The sequence below is a fragment of the Thrips palmi genome, unplaced genomic scaffold (genome assembly GCF_012932325.1).
Source record: "Thrips palmi isolate BJ-2018 unplaced genomic scaffold, TpBJ-2018v1 HiC_scaffold_10, whole genome shotgun sequence".
Classification (NCBI taxonomy): Eukaryota; Metazoa; Arthropoda; class Insecta; order Thysanoptera; family Thripidae; genus Thrips; species Thrips palmi.
The window spans coordinates 12,673,374-12,687,392 of record NW_023144621.1 but is presented as its reverse complement, the minus strand read 5'-3'; the positions used below and the strand labels follow the sequence as shown (position 1 = coordinate 12,687,392).

At 59.4% G+C, this 14,019-nt stretch overlaps 1 protein-coding gene and 1 long non-coding RNA gene across 4 annotated transcripts in view; both read right to left on the bottom strand.

Annotated features, from left to right (window-relative positions):
• Positions 1–14,019, bottom strand: part of LOC117653368 (neurotrimin-like) — a 239,936-nt gene that overhangs the window by 34,194 nt on the left and 191,723 nt on the right. The gene's annotated exons all lie outside the window — the stretch shown is intronic.
• LOC117653386 overlaps positions 1–14,019 on the bottom strand; it is a 35,237-nt gene that overhangs the window by 8,877 nt on the left and 12,341 nt on the right. The gene's annotated exons all lie outside the window — the stretch shown is intronic.

The window sequence follows — 14,019 nt, the reverse complement described above, 5'->3', positions numbered from 1 at the left end:
TGATAAGGCTGATGAATTCCGTCGCAAGACGTCGCCAAAACGAGCCGTCCCCGGGCGGGGCGCGGCGCGGCGGGGCGAGGGAAGAAAGCACGGCGAGATAAGAACACCTGTAGCGACAAAGTATGCAGGGCGTGGGGCGGGGCGGGAAAAAGGAGGCGGCGGGGGATTCGAACTCGAGACCCAAGGCCGGAGCGTCGGCAACAACCACCGAAAGCAAACAGGAAAACGCCGCGCACTGGACGACTTTGCACTCAGTGCGACTCGCAGGAGAGAGAGAGAGAGAGAGAGAGAGAGAGAGAGAGAGAGAGAGAGAGAGAGAGAGAGAGAGAGAGAGAGGCCGATATTCTCCCCGATAACCCCCTGGTCCTTTCAATTTCCACTTGGGCCTCGCGGCCGCCACTCCGCATCTGTTCGTCCGCGGCTCCGCGGCTCCGTGGCCGATCGGCCAATAATCAGCAAAGACAATGCACGGCCGAGGTTTTTCTTCCTCCCCCTCCTGACCCAGATCCTTGGATCCTTGGCGGGGAGCGCGCTCTGCGCGTGCGGCCGAGCTGCGGGGTTGGCACGTCCGGGCGGCAGTAGGCTCAGGCCACCATTCCGGCCGGCCGGCCTGCCAGCAGCCAGCCAGCCCACGGCCCAGCCCAGGGCGAGGCCTTGACCGCCGCCATGCCGGACTGGGCTGCCGGACGCTCGCAGCAGACTGGTTCCGAGAGTCGTTTTAGTCGCCCTGACTCTCTCGCACCTCATGGAGCGCCCCACGAGTGCGAGGGAGACAGAGCGACGAAAACGACTCTCGGAGTCAGTCTGCAGTCACCGGGGAGGGAAATGGGGAAACGGGCCGCCAACGGGCAGCGGTCTTGGCTGGGCGACAACGGCGACAAGTTGGCAACAGTGTGCGGAACGGGCGGAGCGGACCCGACCCAACGGATGGCCGGCAGCGCTCATCCCGTGCCAGGATAATGAGTCAAGTGGAAGGCTGGCCGGTGCCGCGGCGGCCGTGGAGGGGCCGTGGAGGGGCCGGGGGAGTGGCCACACTGATAAAATACCGGCCCATCATGGCCGCCCCGCCCTCCCCGCTGCCCCTAGATCACCTCCCCGCCCCGCCATCGACCACGGTTATCCCTCAACGACGCCGCGCCTGTAAACGAGCACAACGATGGCGACGCATGGGGTAGTGCACACTCGCCGCGCGTGGGGTAGTGCACACCCGCATAGCACTCGCCACGTGTGCCCCGCCGCGTAACACGTGCACGTGTTGACACATCCAAGTTTCGGGGTGTACACGTGCCGCCCCCGCACGCGCGGCGAGGCTGGCCTGGCGGGGCGTGGCTGGCGCATGCTGGGAGTTGCCGAAGTGCTGTTTCTCCGTTCCAGTTTCGACTCCTGGCGGATCGCGCGGCGGTCTGCGGCCAGGCCGCTGCGGAGCCTTGCAGCCTGCGAAGCCTGCGAAGCCTGCGGAGAGAGAGGCTGCTCTGGAATTCGGTCGCGGCGAGGCGGGGCGCGGCGGGGCGGGGCGGGGCGGGGCGGGGCGGGGCGAGGCGCCCCGCCGTCGCCGCCGTGCTGTCCGCGTGGGGCGTGTATCCCTCGGATGCTGGAATTTAATTGGGTCGCAGCCGGGTAAACAAAGCCGTGGTGAACTTGGGGCGGCCGCGGTGCCGCGTCGAAGGGAAGAGGAAAAACACGGCGCTGCAGTGTCCCACTGTGTATAACGCACTGCCTCGTCTTGGCCCCGAACACACCGGCAGACACACTGCGAGGCCGCGCTCCCAGCGCCCCCCCCCCCTTTTCCCTCCCAGTGCGAACGTGGGTCTACACAGGCGCCCGTTTTCAGGACACGCCATATTTTAAGTGTACACGCAATGCATCCCTCAACAGCCAAAAAAATATATATATATATAATAATCGTGCCTAATTCACCCAAGTCGAGAATTTACTGGACGTCCGACGTCCGCGCGCGGCTAAGCCAGGGCCAAGCCGGCTAAGCGATTGAGAACCCGGCAGAGAATTTATTCGACGCCCGAGCCCTGTTGGCCCGCCTGTCTGTCTGCCTGTCTGTCTGTTTGCCTGTCTGTCTGACCGTGCGTCTCATTCACCACCGCGTTCACGGTTGCCTGATCGTTTCACCCCACGAGAGAGAGAGGCAGAGAGAGAAAAGGGGGCGGGGCGCACTCTGACGTCACTGCGCTCCAGGTCAGTGTTCTGGCTGGAACGAGGGGGGGGGGGGATTCCCGCGACGATGCGTGGGCGGCACTGCATATGCCTGCGGGGCCCTGCGGGGCGCTGTAAAGCAACAAAGCTTATTTACAGCTTCATGGGGCGGCGGGGCGGATGGGACGCGCGTTGGCTCGGAAGGGGGGGGGCGGGGCATAGGAGAGGGGGCAACGCAACCAGTTAGAAGTAATCAGACCTTGCGGGGGGGACATTGTTCGGTCAAAACAGAACCGCCGCTGCAACGCAAAGGGCCACATGGGGGTCTCCGTGTCGCCCCGCCCGATGCATTGTAATGCCACCGCGTGCGTGTGTGTGGTCCCGGCTTTGTGTCTGTGTGTGTGCGCGCACAATTTTCGTTGTTACGCATACATGAGTCCCCTCCGACATCCAATGAGTGGGGACACGGTCAACACGAAAACGATTCTGCGCGGCAAGGACGCATCGAGTTATTGAAACAATCACGCACCGCCGCGACACGCCACTGCTGAACGGTTGGCGAGACGAAATAAACTCTTTGCAACGATAGCGCGACACCGTGGCGCCATGACGGCGGTAGTTCGATGTGGCGGGCTGGCACACTGTGCGGCACACTGTGTGGCACACTGTGTGGCCGAGGGGCGCCAGGAGAGCCTCGGCGGGCGGGCACGCACAGGTGCGGGGTCCACGAAATGGGACAAGCGGACGCAAGCGGATGCAAGCGGATGCGAGAATATTCATGTGCGCTGTGTGGCCTGGTGGCGGCCCGAGCGCCGCCCAACACGGAACGCCGATTTCAGCGTGGGGGGGGGGCACTCGTAAATACGGAGGAGAACGTATGCGTCCTTGGGGGCGAAGCAGGCCGCGGGGAACAACGACAACAAAAAACGTGCTCCTCCTCTCTTTTAATTCCTCGATCGCTCCCATAGGCCATTTTCGTTTGAGGCAGGCAAGGCGGCGCAGCGAGGCGGTGTCGGCGGCATCAGAGGGACCTGGCGCGGCGGCGCTAGCGCGCTACAGCTAGCCTCGGCACGGGGCGCTGAAAGCTGTTCGCAGCCCCGATAATCCGATATACAGTGTGCTTCCCGCCACTGGCTTCGGCCTTCGGCGAGCCTTCGGCGGGGAAGGAATTTCCAACAGCAGAGTAGTTGCCAAGGGCATGTCCGCTATCTACATGGCGTCCAGACGTATCGGCAGCCCACTCGACTTTTAATTTCCGGACCCGGTGGGCCCTGCTGGGGCGTGGTGGGCGTGGTGGGCACGGCGGGCCTGGTGGGGCCTGGTGCGGCCTGGTGGGGCCTGGTGGGGCCTGGTGGGGCCTGGTGGGGCCCGGTGGGGCCTGGTGGGGCCCGGTGGGGCCTGGTGGGGCCTGGTGGGGCCTGGTGGGGCCTGGTGGGGCCCGGTGGTGGGCGGAACAGCTCTGTTCCGGTCCCACTGCCACTGTGCGGATATGCCCCAGCGAGCCCACCAGCGAGCCCACCAAGCCCACCACGTACCCTCTCCAAGAAGAAGGCGCATTGCTACACGGTAAAACTTTCCTCTTCCGGGACCTTCAGCCTTGGCGAGGGCCTCGGGGTGCCGCAGCCACTGCCGCCCAGCAAGCGGCCGAGGGAAGCACCTGGAGGTGGCCGCTGCGCCCCATTTCGAACAACTCTCAGTATGTGTTTAGAGATTCAATCACTTTTTGAAAATTTTTGCGAGGCCACTGCACTGAAACTAGCTGCGGTCAAAGCCTACCCGAGACGGGGCATGAAAGAGTAGGGTCTTTAGAATACTAGGGCGTTGAGCGAGGCCTTTGACCGCAGCTAAATTGGACCCAGTGCCTCTCCAAAGTCAGCAAAAACGGCTGCTTTATGAGATTCAATAGCTTTTGACCATTTTTGCGAGGCCACTGCATTCAAACTAGCTGCGGTCAAAGCCTTCCCGAGGCGGGGCATGAAAGAGTAGGGTCTTTAGAATACTAGGGCGTTGAGCGAGGCCTTTGACCGCAGCTAAATTGGACCCAGTGCCTCTCCAAAGTCAGCAAAAACGGCTGCTTTATGAGATTCAATAGCTTTTGACCATTTTTGCGAGGCCACTGCATTCAAACTAGCTGCGGTCAAAGCCTTCCCGAGGCGGGGCATGAAAGAGTAGGGTCTTTAGAATACTAGGGCGTTGAGCGAGGCCTTTGACCGCAGCTAAATTGGACCCAGTGCCTCTCCAAAGTCAGCAAAAACGGCTGCTTTATGAGATTCAATAGCTTTTGACCATTTTTGCGAGGCCACTGCATTCAAACTAGCTGCGGTCAAAGCCTTCCCGAGGCGGGGCATGAAAGAGTAGGGTCTTTAGAATACTAGGGCGTTGAGCGAGGCCTTTGACCGCAGCTAATTGGACCCAGTGCCTCTCCAAAGTCAGCAAAAACGGCTGCTTTATGAGATTCAATAGCTTTTGACCATTTTTGCGAGGCCACTGCATTCAAACTAGCTGCGGTCAAAGCCTTCCCGAGGCGGGGCATGAAAGAGTAGGGTCTTTAGAATACTAGGGCGTTGAGCGAGGCCTTTGACCGCAGCTAAATTGGACCCAGTGCCTCTCCAAAGTCAGCAAAAACGGCTGCTTTATGAGATTCAATAGCTTTTGACCATTTTTGCGAGGCCACTGCATTCAAACTAGCTGCGGTCAAAGCCTTCCCGAGGCGGGGCATGAAAGAGTAGGGTCTTTAGAATACTAGGGCGTTGAGCGAGGCCTTTGACCGCAGCTAAATTGGACCCAGTGCCTCTCCAAAGTCAGCAAAAACGGCTGCTTTATGAGATTCAATAGCTTTTGACCATTTTTGCGAGGCCACTGCATTCAAACTAGCTGCGGTCAAAGCCTTCCCGAGGCGGGGCATGAAAGAGTAGGGTCTTTAGAATACTAGGGCGTTGAGCGAGGCCTTTGACCGCAGCTAAATTGGACCCAGTGCCTCTCCAAAGTCAGCAAAAACGGCTGCTTTATGAGATTCAATAGCTTTTGACCATTTTTGCGAGGCCACTGCATTCAAACTAGCTGCGGTCAAAGCCTTCCCGAGGCGGGGCATGAAAGAGTAGGGTCTTTAGAATACTAGGGCGTTGAGCGAGGCCTTTGACCGCAGCTAAATTGGACCCAGTGCCTCTCCAAAGTCAGCAAAAACGGCTGCTTTATGAGATTCAATAGCTTTTGACCATTTTTGCGAGGCCACTGCATTCAAACTAGCTGCGGTCAAAGCCTTCCCGAGGCGGGGCATGAAAGAGTAGGGTCTTTAGAATACTAGGGCGTTGAGCGAGGCCTTTGACCGCAGCTAAATTGGACCCAGTGCCTCTCCAAAGTCAGCAAAAACGGCTGCTTTATGAGATTCAATAGCTTTTGACCATTTTTGCGAGGCCACTGCATTCAAACTAGCTGCGGTCAAAGCCTTCCCGAGGCGGGGCATGAAAGAGTAGGGTCTTTAGAATACTAGGGCGTTGAGCGAGGCCTTTGACCGCAGCTAAATTGGACCCAGTGCCTCTCCAAAGTCAGCAAAAACGGCTGCTTTATGAGATTCAATAGCTTTTGACCATTTTTGCGAGGCCACTGCATTCAAACTAGCTGCGGTCAAAGCCTTCCCGAGGCGGGGCATGAAAGAGTAGGGTCTTTAGAATACTAGGGCGTTGAGCGAGGCCTTTGACCGCAGCTAAATTGGACCCAGTGCCTCTCCAAAGTCAGCAAAAACGGCTGCTTTATGAGATTCAATAGCTTTTGACCATTTTTGCGAGGCCACTGCATTCAAACTAGCTGCGGTCAAAGCCTTCCCGAGGCGGGGCATGAAAGAGTAGGGTCTTTAGAATACTAGGGCGTTGAGCGAGGCCTTTGACCGCAGCTAAATTGGACCCAGTGCCTCTCCAAAGTCAGCAAAAACGGCTGCTTTATGAGATTCAATAGCTTTTGACCATTTTTGCGAGGCCACTGCATTCAAACTAGCTGCGGTCAAAGCCTCCCGAGGCGGGGCATGAAAGAGTAGGGTCTTTAGAATACTAGGGCGTTGAGCGAGGCCTTTGACCGCAGCTAAATTGGACCCAGTGCCTCTCCAAAGTCAGCAAAAACGGCTGCTTTATGAGATTCAATAGCTTTTGACCATTTTTGCGAGGCCACTGCATTCAAACTAGCTGCGGTCAAAGCCTTCCCGAGGCGGGGCATGAAAGAGTAGGGTCTTTAGAATACTAGGGCGTGAGCGAGGCCTTTGACCGCAGCTAAATTGGACCCAGTGCCTCTCCAAAGTCAGCAAAAACGGCTGCTTTATGAGATTCAATAGCTTTTGACCATTTTTGCGAGGCCACTGCATTCAAACTAGCTGCGGTCAAAGCCTTCCCGAGGCGGGGCATGAAAGAGTAGGGTCTTTAGAATACTAGGGCGTTGAGCGAGACCTTTGACCGCAGCTAAATTGGACCCAGTGCCTCTCCAAAGTCAGCAAAAACGGCTGCTTTATGAGATTCAATAGCTTTTGACCATTTTTGCGAGGCCACTGCATTCAAACTAGCTGCGGTAAAGCCTTCCCGAGGCGGGGCATGAAAGAGTAGGGTCTTTAGAATACTAGGGCGTTGAGCAAGGCCTTTGACCGCAGCTAAATTGGACCCAGTGCCTCTCCAAAGTCAGCAAAAACGGCTGCTTTATGAGATTCAATAGCTTTTGACCATTTTTGCGAGGCCACTGCATTCAAACTAGCTGCGGTCAAAGCCTTCCCGAGGCGGGGCATGAAAGAGTAGGGTCTTTAGAATACTAGGGCGTTGAGCAAGGCCTTTGACCGCAGCTAAATTGGACCCAGTGCCTCTCCAAAGTCAGCAAAAACGGCTGCTTTATGAGATTCAATAGCTTTTGACCATTTTTGCGAGGCCACTGCATTCAAACTAGCTGCGGTCAAAGCCTTCCCGAGGCGGGGCATGAAAGAGTAGGGTCTTTAGAATACTAGGGCGTTGAGCAAGGCCTTTGACCGCAGCTAAATTGGACCCAGTGCCTCTCCAAAGTCAGCAAACACGGCTACTTTCTGAGGTTCAATCACTTTTGACCATGAAAATGTCGAGTTGGTTTCCCCTCGACAACGGACTCATCGACATGTCCCCGACGACCGCTGCGCCACGCGAGCTACGCAACACTCTATGATGAAGAGAAGCCTCGGAACTTTCCCGCTGACCGTGGGGCGCCGCGGGGCCGTATCTCGCTCTCGGCAGCCGGCGGGCCACGGCGGGCCGACGCAGCCCCTCGAAAACAATCTGGTTGGCACAAATGGGCCGCGCTGCCGCGCAACTTTCCCTCTCATTCGGCCGCGTTATCCGAAGTCAACTTATCAAAAAGGGAGCCGGGCCCGGCCGGGCGGGCCGGTGCAGCGCTCGGGAACTACTTAGGGAGGATGACGTCATTCTCTAATGGAAACTTTCTGGGCCGATGCGTAGCGCACAATGGGGAAAATGAATTTCGGTGTCCGTTTGCAGTCCATTTCATTCTACATCTCGCCCACTGTACTATCCTCCCTCATTCGGGCCTCCGGGCCTCCGGCTCCTCGGGCAGTGTAGGGACCCATCGCAATGCCATCGAACCTGGACCGACAAATGGCGTCCATCACTCAGTCCCCTCACCGAGAGGCGGCCTCTGCCAGGACGGCCTCTGCCAGGCCCCAGCCGGGCCTCGCCCTCCGCGGGACACATTCAGAGCCAACCTTGGCCCGCCTTTCAGACGTGACGACTGCAGCAAAAACCCCCGCGTTCGCGCGATAAGCAAGAAGGCGTCCGTTTCAAAACTAAACTTTGTGACCTCCAAGTTGTGGCGCACAGTACTCGCGCAAGGTCTCACCGAGTTTGTCAGACTATCGCCAAACCCTCCCGGCGAAAGAACTTTAGCCAGACTGACGACTGTGGTAATTTCAGTTATGTTGTGCAGACAAAAGCCAGTCGCAAACATTCAAAGCTAAAATATCCGAAAACTGCCAGTTTCATTTTTTTCCCACCGGCCGAGTGAAGGTCGCCCTCCGGCAGAACGCCATTGGCACGTGTCGTAATGCACCACCCGGAGAAGTGCACCTACACCCTTCAAACCCGACCGGAAGAGGGTACAGCCATCGCGTGATGAACGTACCCCGGTACATTCATCGCGGGGGTACATCCATCGTCCCACACCGGCAGTTCCAGGCGTTCGCAGGCGGTGCGATGAAGGCCCTCGGGGACGCGGTGGCCCCTCGGCCCCTCACGCAACGCCGCCAAGCTAAGCTCTCCATCCCGCGCCAAAAGTGGAGCGCCCTCCCCGACGCCGCGGGGCGCGGTGGGGCGGCCGAGCCGAGGCCGAGCAGCCGAGCCCCAGACAGCCGTCGCGGACAGCAAAAGTGATCACCGCTTAAACGCTGACCGGCCCGCAAACGAGGGCTCTTGTTCGCCGGCTTACGTCAGCTCAACGATCAATAAGCCATTAACGTGCAGGAGGGCGGTGCCGGGCGGCCCGGCCGGGCGGGCCGATTTAACGCGCCAATGCGTCCCTTCGTCTTATTTAAAACGCGCTGACGGGGATACACCCACAATCATAGCGCGGGCCGCACGCCGTCTGTCTGTCTGTCCGTCCGTCCGTTCGACCCTGGGGCGAAAACACGCCAGGGAGGTGGGAGAGTTATGGCGGAGTGGTGTTGCCATTGTCATCCAGGAATCGCTACAAGCGGCTACAGCCTTGACTACAGCCTTGGCTACAGCCTTGGCTACAGCCTTGGCTACAGCCTTGGCTACAGCCTTGGCTACAGCCTTGGAAGGCGTCGGCAGCCGCGTCTCGCTAAACAATCGCAGCCACTCAAGGGTTGCTGCCTGCCTGGCGGCTGCCTGGCTGCCCGGTCTGTCCCGCGTCTAAATCAGACGGGGATTATTGGTCCAGGGAAAACAAGAGCAGCGTTACCGCCGACAGGGGGCGTCGGCGAGGGACGCGCGAAAAAGGGGGAGAGGGTTGGAATGCGATTTAGGGATCGGGCGAGGCGAGGCGAGGCGAGCGTGGGGAGGGCCTCGGCCTCGGCCAGCGCGCACAGCGCGCGGCACACTCGACAGCTGGGCCTCGGCGCCTCGCCACGCCACGGCCTCGGCCACGGCTGTCGGTCCGAGGACCAAATGCCGCAGGGAAATTAGAGCGACCATCAGCCGAGCATTGTTCTGGCCTCCGTGGTCCCCCTCCCCCTCCCCCAGAAGGGTTCCGCGGTCCAGAGGCGTCGCTCGGCCCGGCCGCCCGGCCATGCTGTCTGCGTGTCGAACGTTGCGCCGCGGAGGGGACAGCGGCCGGCCGGCCCCTCGCCCACACCGCGGCCCAAAGCTATGCAAACGTGGTTTGCAGCGACAGACGCGCACGCCAAATAAGAATAAAAAAAGGACTTCTGGATTTCCCCTGTGCCGAAAAAAAAAGGTACAGACTTTTGCTCCGGAGCAGGACAGCCTTTCGATGGAAATGAAATTTTGCTTGATTCCAGTTGGCAGCGCGGCGAAACTAATACAAACTTTTCAATGTTTTTTTTATGTTTCAGTTTTTGTGAGTTGTTTCTGTGCGGTCACGACCTGGTTGAGTGACCATTCCCTGAATAAAATCACGAACCCACTGAAACTTTATGAGTTGAACTTGAATTGATCTAATAAAATTTAGCCCGCTTGACGCCGAATCGACGCGTTAGTCCCGATCGGATCCGAATTTGGTCCCCGCGGGGTTCGGCCCGGCACATCCATCCCGTCTTGCGTGCCTAGCCTCGCCATTAGCACGTCGTTCAGTAATCAGGCCTGCGCCGCCTGCGCCCTGCGTGGCCGATGCGCCATTGTTTGTGTTGCCCGCAGGGCCGAACCCCGCCCGCATCTCCGCGCGGCAATGGAGATTGCACGCGGCACCCGTATCACGCAGCGCGGCACGCAGCGCCGCACGCAGCACGCGCTAATTCCGTTTCCGCCTCGCTGGCGCCGCATTCAAAAAACACCGCCGCTCTGTTCGAATGGACTAAAATCAAGTCCAGTTTGCAGCGTGGTAAAGCTCCACGGCAAAAACGGCTCCTGGTTCTCCTTGGGGCTCCCTGGAAATCGCCTATGGCTTCACCATAGGATCTCTGAAAAAAAAAAAAAAAACAAGAACCTTTTTTTTGCCGCGTGGAACCGCGAAACGTGTGGTTCAAAATCACCGAAACTGACAAATTCACAGCGTTGGTCAGAATTGTCGAGAGAGTGCTCCGCTTTCTGTGTAGAGATAATTTTGTTTTTGAATCCATGGAGACGAGGCGGGCTACAAAAAGCGGCAGCAGCGCGATAAAAGAACTACGCGAGCAAAAAGAGGCGCACGCATGGAAGTAAATAAATAAATAAGTAAATGAATAAATAAAAGGAACGGCAAACTTGGTGATAGCGCGGCGGCGGTGCTGCGTGCGTATGGCAGTCGCAGGGACGCGCGGCTAATTCTTTTATTCCAAGCGCGCACGCACACACACACTCACACATGGCCCCGGCCGGCCTGATAGCGTGACTGGCACGAGAACAAAACAATGCAATAACAGGCCGGCTTATCAGGCCTGTCAAAACAATTACGCTGCGAATACCTCAGGAGGATGCAGCATGGAGCCAAAGGGAGGCAGAGGGAGCCAAAGGGATAAGGGAGGCGCCAGGCTGGGCTTACTCTGCCGGAGGAAACAGTTCATGGAGCGGCCTCAAATCTGACACGGCGAATGTGCCGAAAAAAAGGGGAGGGACAGCAGGAAATTGTTGGTTGGAAAAAATGTATGAAAAATCCTTGGAGAGAGGGAAAGCGGAGAAGAGATTTTCCGGGCGGCACTCCGCCAGCGGGCGGCGGGGTGGAATATTATCAAGAGGTGACTTCGAACGCGGCCGTGGGTGCGACGAGGGGCTAAGACCTGGTTGGCGTCCGGAGTCGTCGCGCTGTGCCGTTCAAGTTCACGGCGTTCACGGCCACCGGCCTGGAGGCGTTTTGGCCGCCCCGATACTCGAAAAGGAAGTCTGCGATAACGACACAGTGGGACGGGACGGCCGGGCTTGTTGGTCCGTGTCACTTAAAACCGGCGTCCATCAGGGCGCTGCAAAAAACGCTTCCATCACTCACGATGTCGCTGCAGCGTGTCGCTGGTGATTCTTTTTGGATTTTGGGGCGTTTTCGTTGTTTTCCAGTGTGCCACGCGTGGGGCCGGACGGCGAGCCGGGCGGCCTGACGAGCGGCACGTCGGCGCCGTTACTCAAGAGCAGACAAATGCAGGCGCGGCCGCGCCCCGTCTCTCTCGCGCCCAGACGGGGCGGCCCGCGAGAGCGAGAGAGACGGAATGAGTCAAGGAGAGGCGCTGGCGTTATCGCCCCGCCCTTTTTAATCTGCCTTCCGCTTTGAAAAATAGGGCGGGAAATACACCTCAGTGTCCGGCCCTGACGGCCCGCCGGCCCGCCGGCCCGACGCCAGCTGCTACTATCCGGCGCCAAATCTGGGCCGCGCTTCGCTCCGCGCTCCTCGCGCTCCTCGCCCGGCCAGCTCCCAGAGAAAGGCGCCCAGCCCAGCCCTGCCGGCCCCACCGCACTAAGCGCGGCTTACTTTATTTTGGCGGCGTGTCCCGTCGTCGTGTCGCCGTGCTTCTCCCCCGGCAGACTGATTCCGAGAGTCGTCTTCGTCACCCTGTCCCTCTCGCACTCACGGGTGCCCCGTGCAGGTGCGGGGGGACGACAGAGCGACGGAAACGACTCTCGGCATCGGCCTGCAGGCCGGCCAGGCCGCGCCAGTGAAAGGCGTGCAATCGCCTTCAGTGGCCGTCGCGCACCTCTTTCGCCCACAGTGGCGTGGACCGCATTCTGATTCGCCAACACCTCCCTGAGTGCCCCCCCCCCTCCCCCCGGAAAGCGGCGGAGGAAAGGGAAGGAGGCGGCGGCCGGGGTAAAAGCGAAATTCTGAAAACACTGAGCACGCTTCCGTTTGAAGTTGAAAATGCAATTTCCTCCTCGCTGCCGGCTCCCCCTTTGACGCCCCCCTCCCCCCACTTGACTCGCATCCTGAACCCACCCCCCCCCCCCCCCCCCCCCCCGCCTCCTCGCCCCTCGCGCTGACCGCCTGTAGCCGGCCCAGCAGTTCCTCCGTCTCCCTCGCACCACTGGGCCGCGCCACTGCAAAACACGCGGCATCGCTGTTCATCGGCACGGTCGCCCTAACGATTATTCCTGTTGGTTAGGACTTGGAAGGACTCGGCGCTGCAGTTGTGTGTACGACGACGGTCTGCGACGGTCTACGACGCCCGGTGCCGCCTGCCGCGCCGACTAGGACCAGGCCAGGAGGAAGGAGGGGCAGCACCTCGTTAGACGCGGACGGACGGACAGACCTGCAACCCGCACCACTGGCTCCAGAGTTACGCTTTATGGATATATGTACTTTTACATAAATGTTCTCTCTCTCTCTCTCTCTCTCTCTCTCTCTCTCTCTCTCCTCTCTCTCTCTCTCTCTCTCTCTGTGTGTGTGTGTGTGTGTGTGTGTCACCGAAGGCGTCCCCGGAGTGCAGATGGCCGTCCAGATGGATGTGGTGCGAGAGTGAGAGACTGAGGCGGGGTGGCTGGAGACTGGTGCGACTGGGGCAGCCCCGCAGCCCTCCGCCTCCGGCCCGCCGGCCCCAACAAGAACGAGGTCCCCGAACCTTTCGGCAGGCAATCCATCAGAGACAAAGACACCGGCTAAGGCCGCACTGTCTCAAATTTCGATTGGAAAACTTTGTGAGCCCGGCAGGCAGGCAGGCAGACCGGCCAAAGGCGAAGCAGGCGAAAGCCGTCCCGGCCCAGCAGGCTTCTTTTTCATGTTACCCGAGACACTGGGGAGGGGAGGGGAGGGGGGCCTCCCGCCTATAGCGGCCCGACGAAAACATGATCATCGCGATGACATGCCCTTGCCTGCAACTTGCACGTCGCCACTTAGAGGTAGCGGGGGACGGTGGAAAGTGTCCTCTTCACGTGGAGCAAGGGAGAGAGAGAGAGAGAGAGAGAGAGAGAGAGAGAGAGAGAGAGAGAGAGAGAGAGAGAGAGAGAGAGAGAGAGAGAGAGAGCGAGATAGAGAGAGAGAGAGAGCGAGAGAGCGAGAGAGAGGGAGAGAGGGAGAGGGAGACTGAGGGCGTTGGCACTACTTGGAAACACGTTTTCTGTGACCCGCCGGCCCGTCGGCCCTTCGGCGGGAGGCTCTCGGCACTGGGAAATAAATAGCCTTAAGACGTGACCGCCGGGCCGGCCGGGCCGGGCCAGTCAAGGCACGGCAGGGCGGTGTGGCGGGGCCAGGGCCAGGGCCGCGACTAACGAGACGTCCGCGCCAAGCCTCGAGGATTTGGCAGCCGCGTCCGCCAGGCCGCCAGGCCAACGGCAAGCCAACGCCAAGCCGCCACGGCCTCAGCAACACTTGGAGCGCGGCCTGCGCGGCCACTCTCAGGATCCATTCGTCGCTCCGTCTCTGTCGCACTCGCGGGGCGCCCCGTCGGCGTGCGAGGGAGACAGAGCGCCGAAACGACTCCCCGGAATCGCTTGGCAAGGCGAGGGGCGCCGTGAGGGCAGGCAGCGGGCGCGCACTCGAGTCGAGCGGGACGGCCTACCCGCCGCTTCGCAGGCGCTCCCGGCAACGGCAGCTGTCTCTCTCGCACTCGCAGCGCGTGCAGTCGGTAACAAAAATCCGGCTAACGCACAGCGCCGCCGCCGGGTATCGATCCGCCGTCCCGTTTAGAAGGCAGTTAATCAAAGTTGGCGCGGAAAGGACGCGTTCGCCATTCATTCCGCGCGGCATGCTCTCGGCCCTCGCAGTGTGCGGTGCACGCGCGCTGCCCCCGCCACCGCGTGCACCACGCGCAGCCCTGTCTCTCAG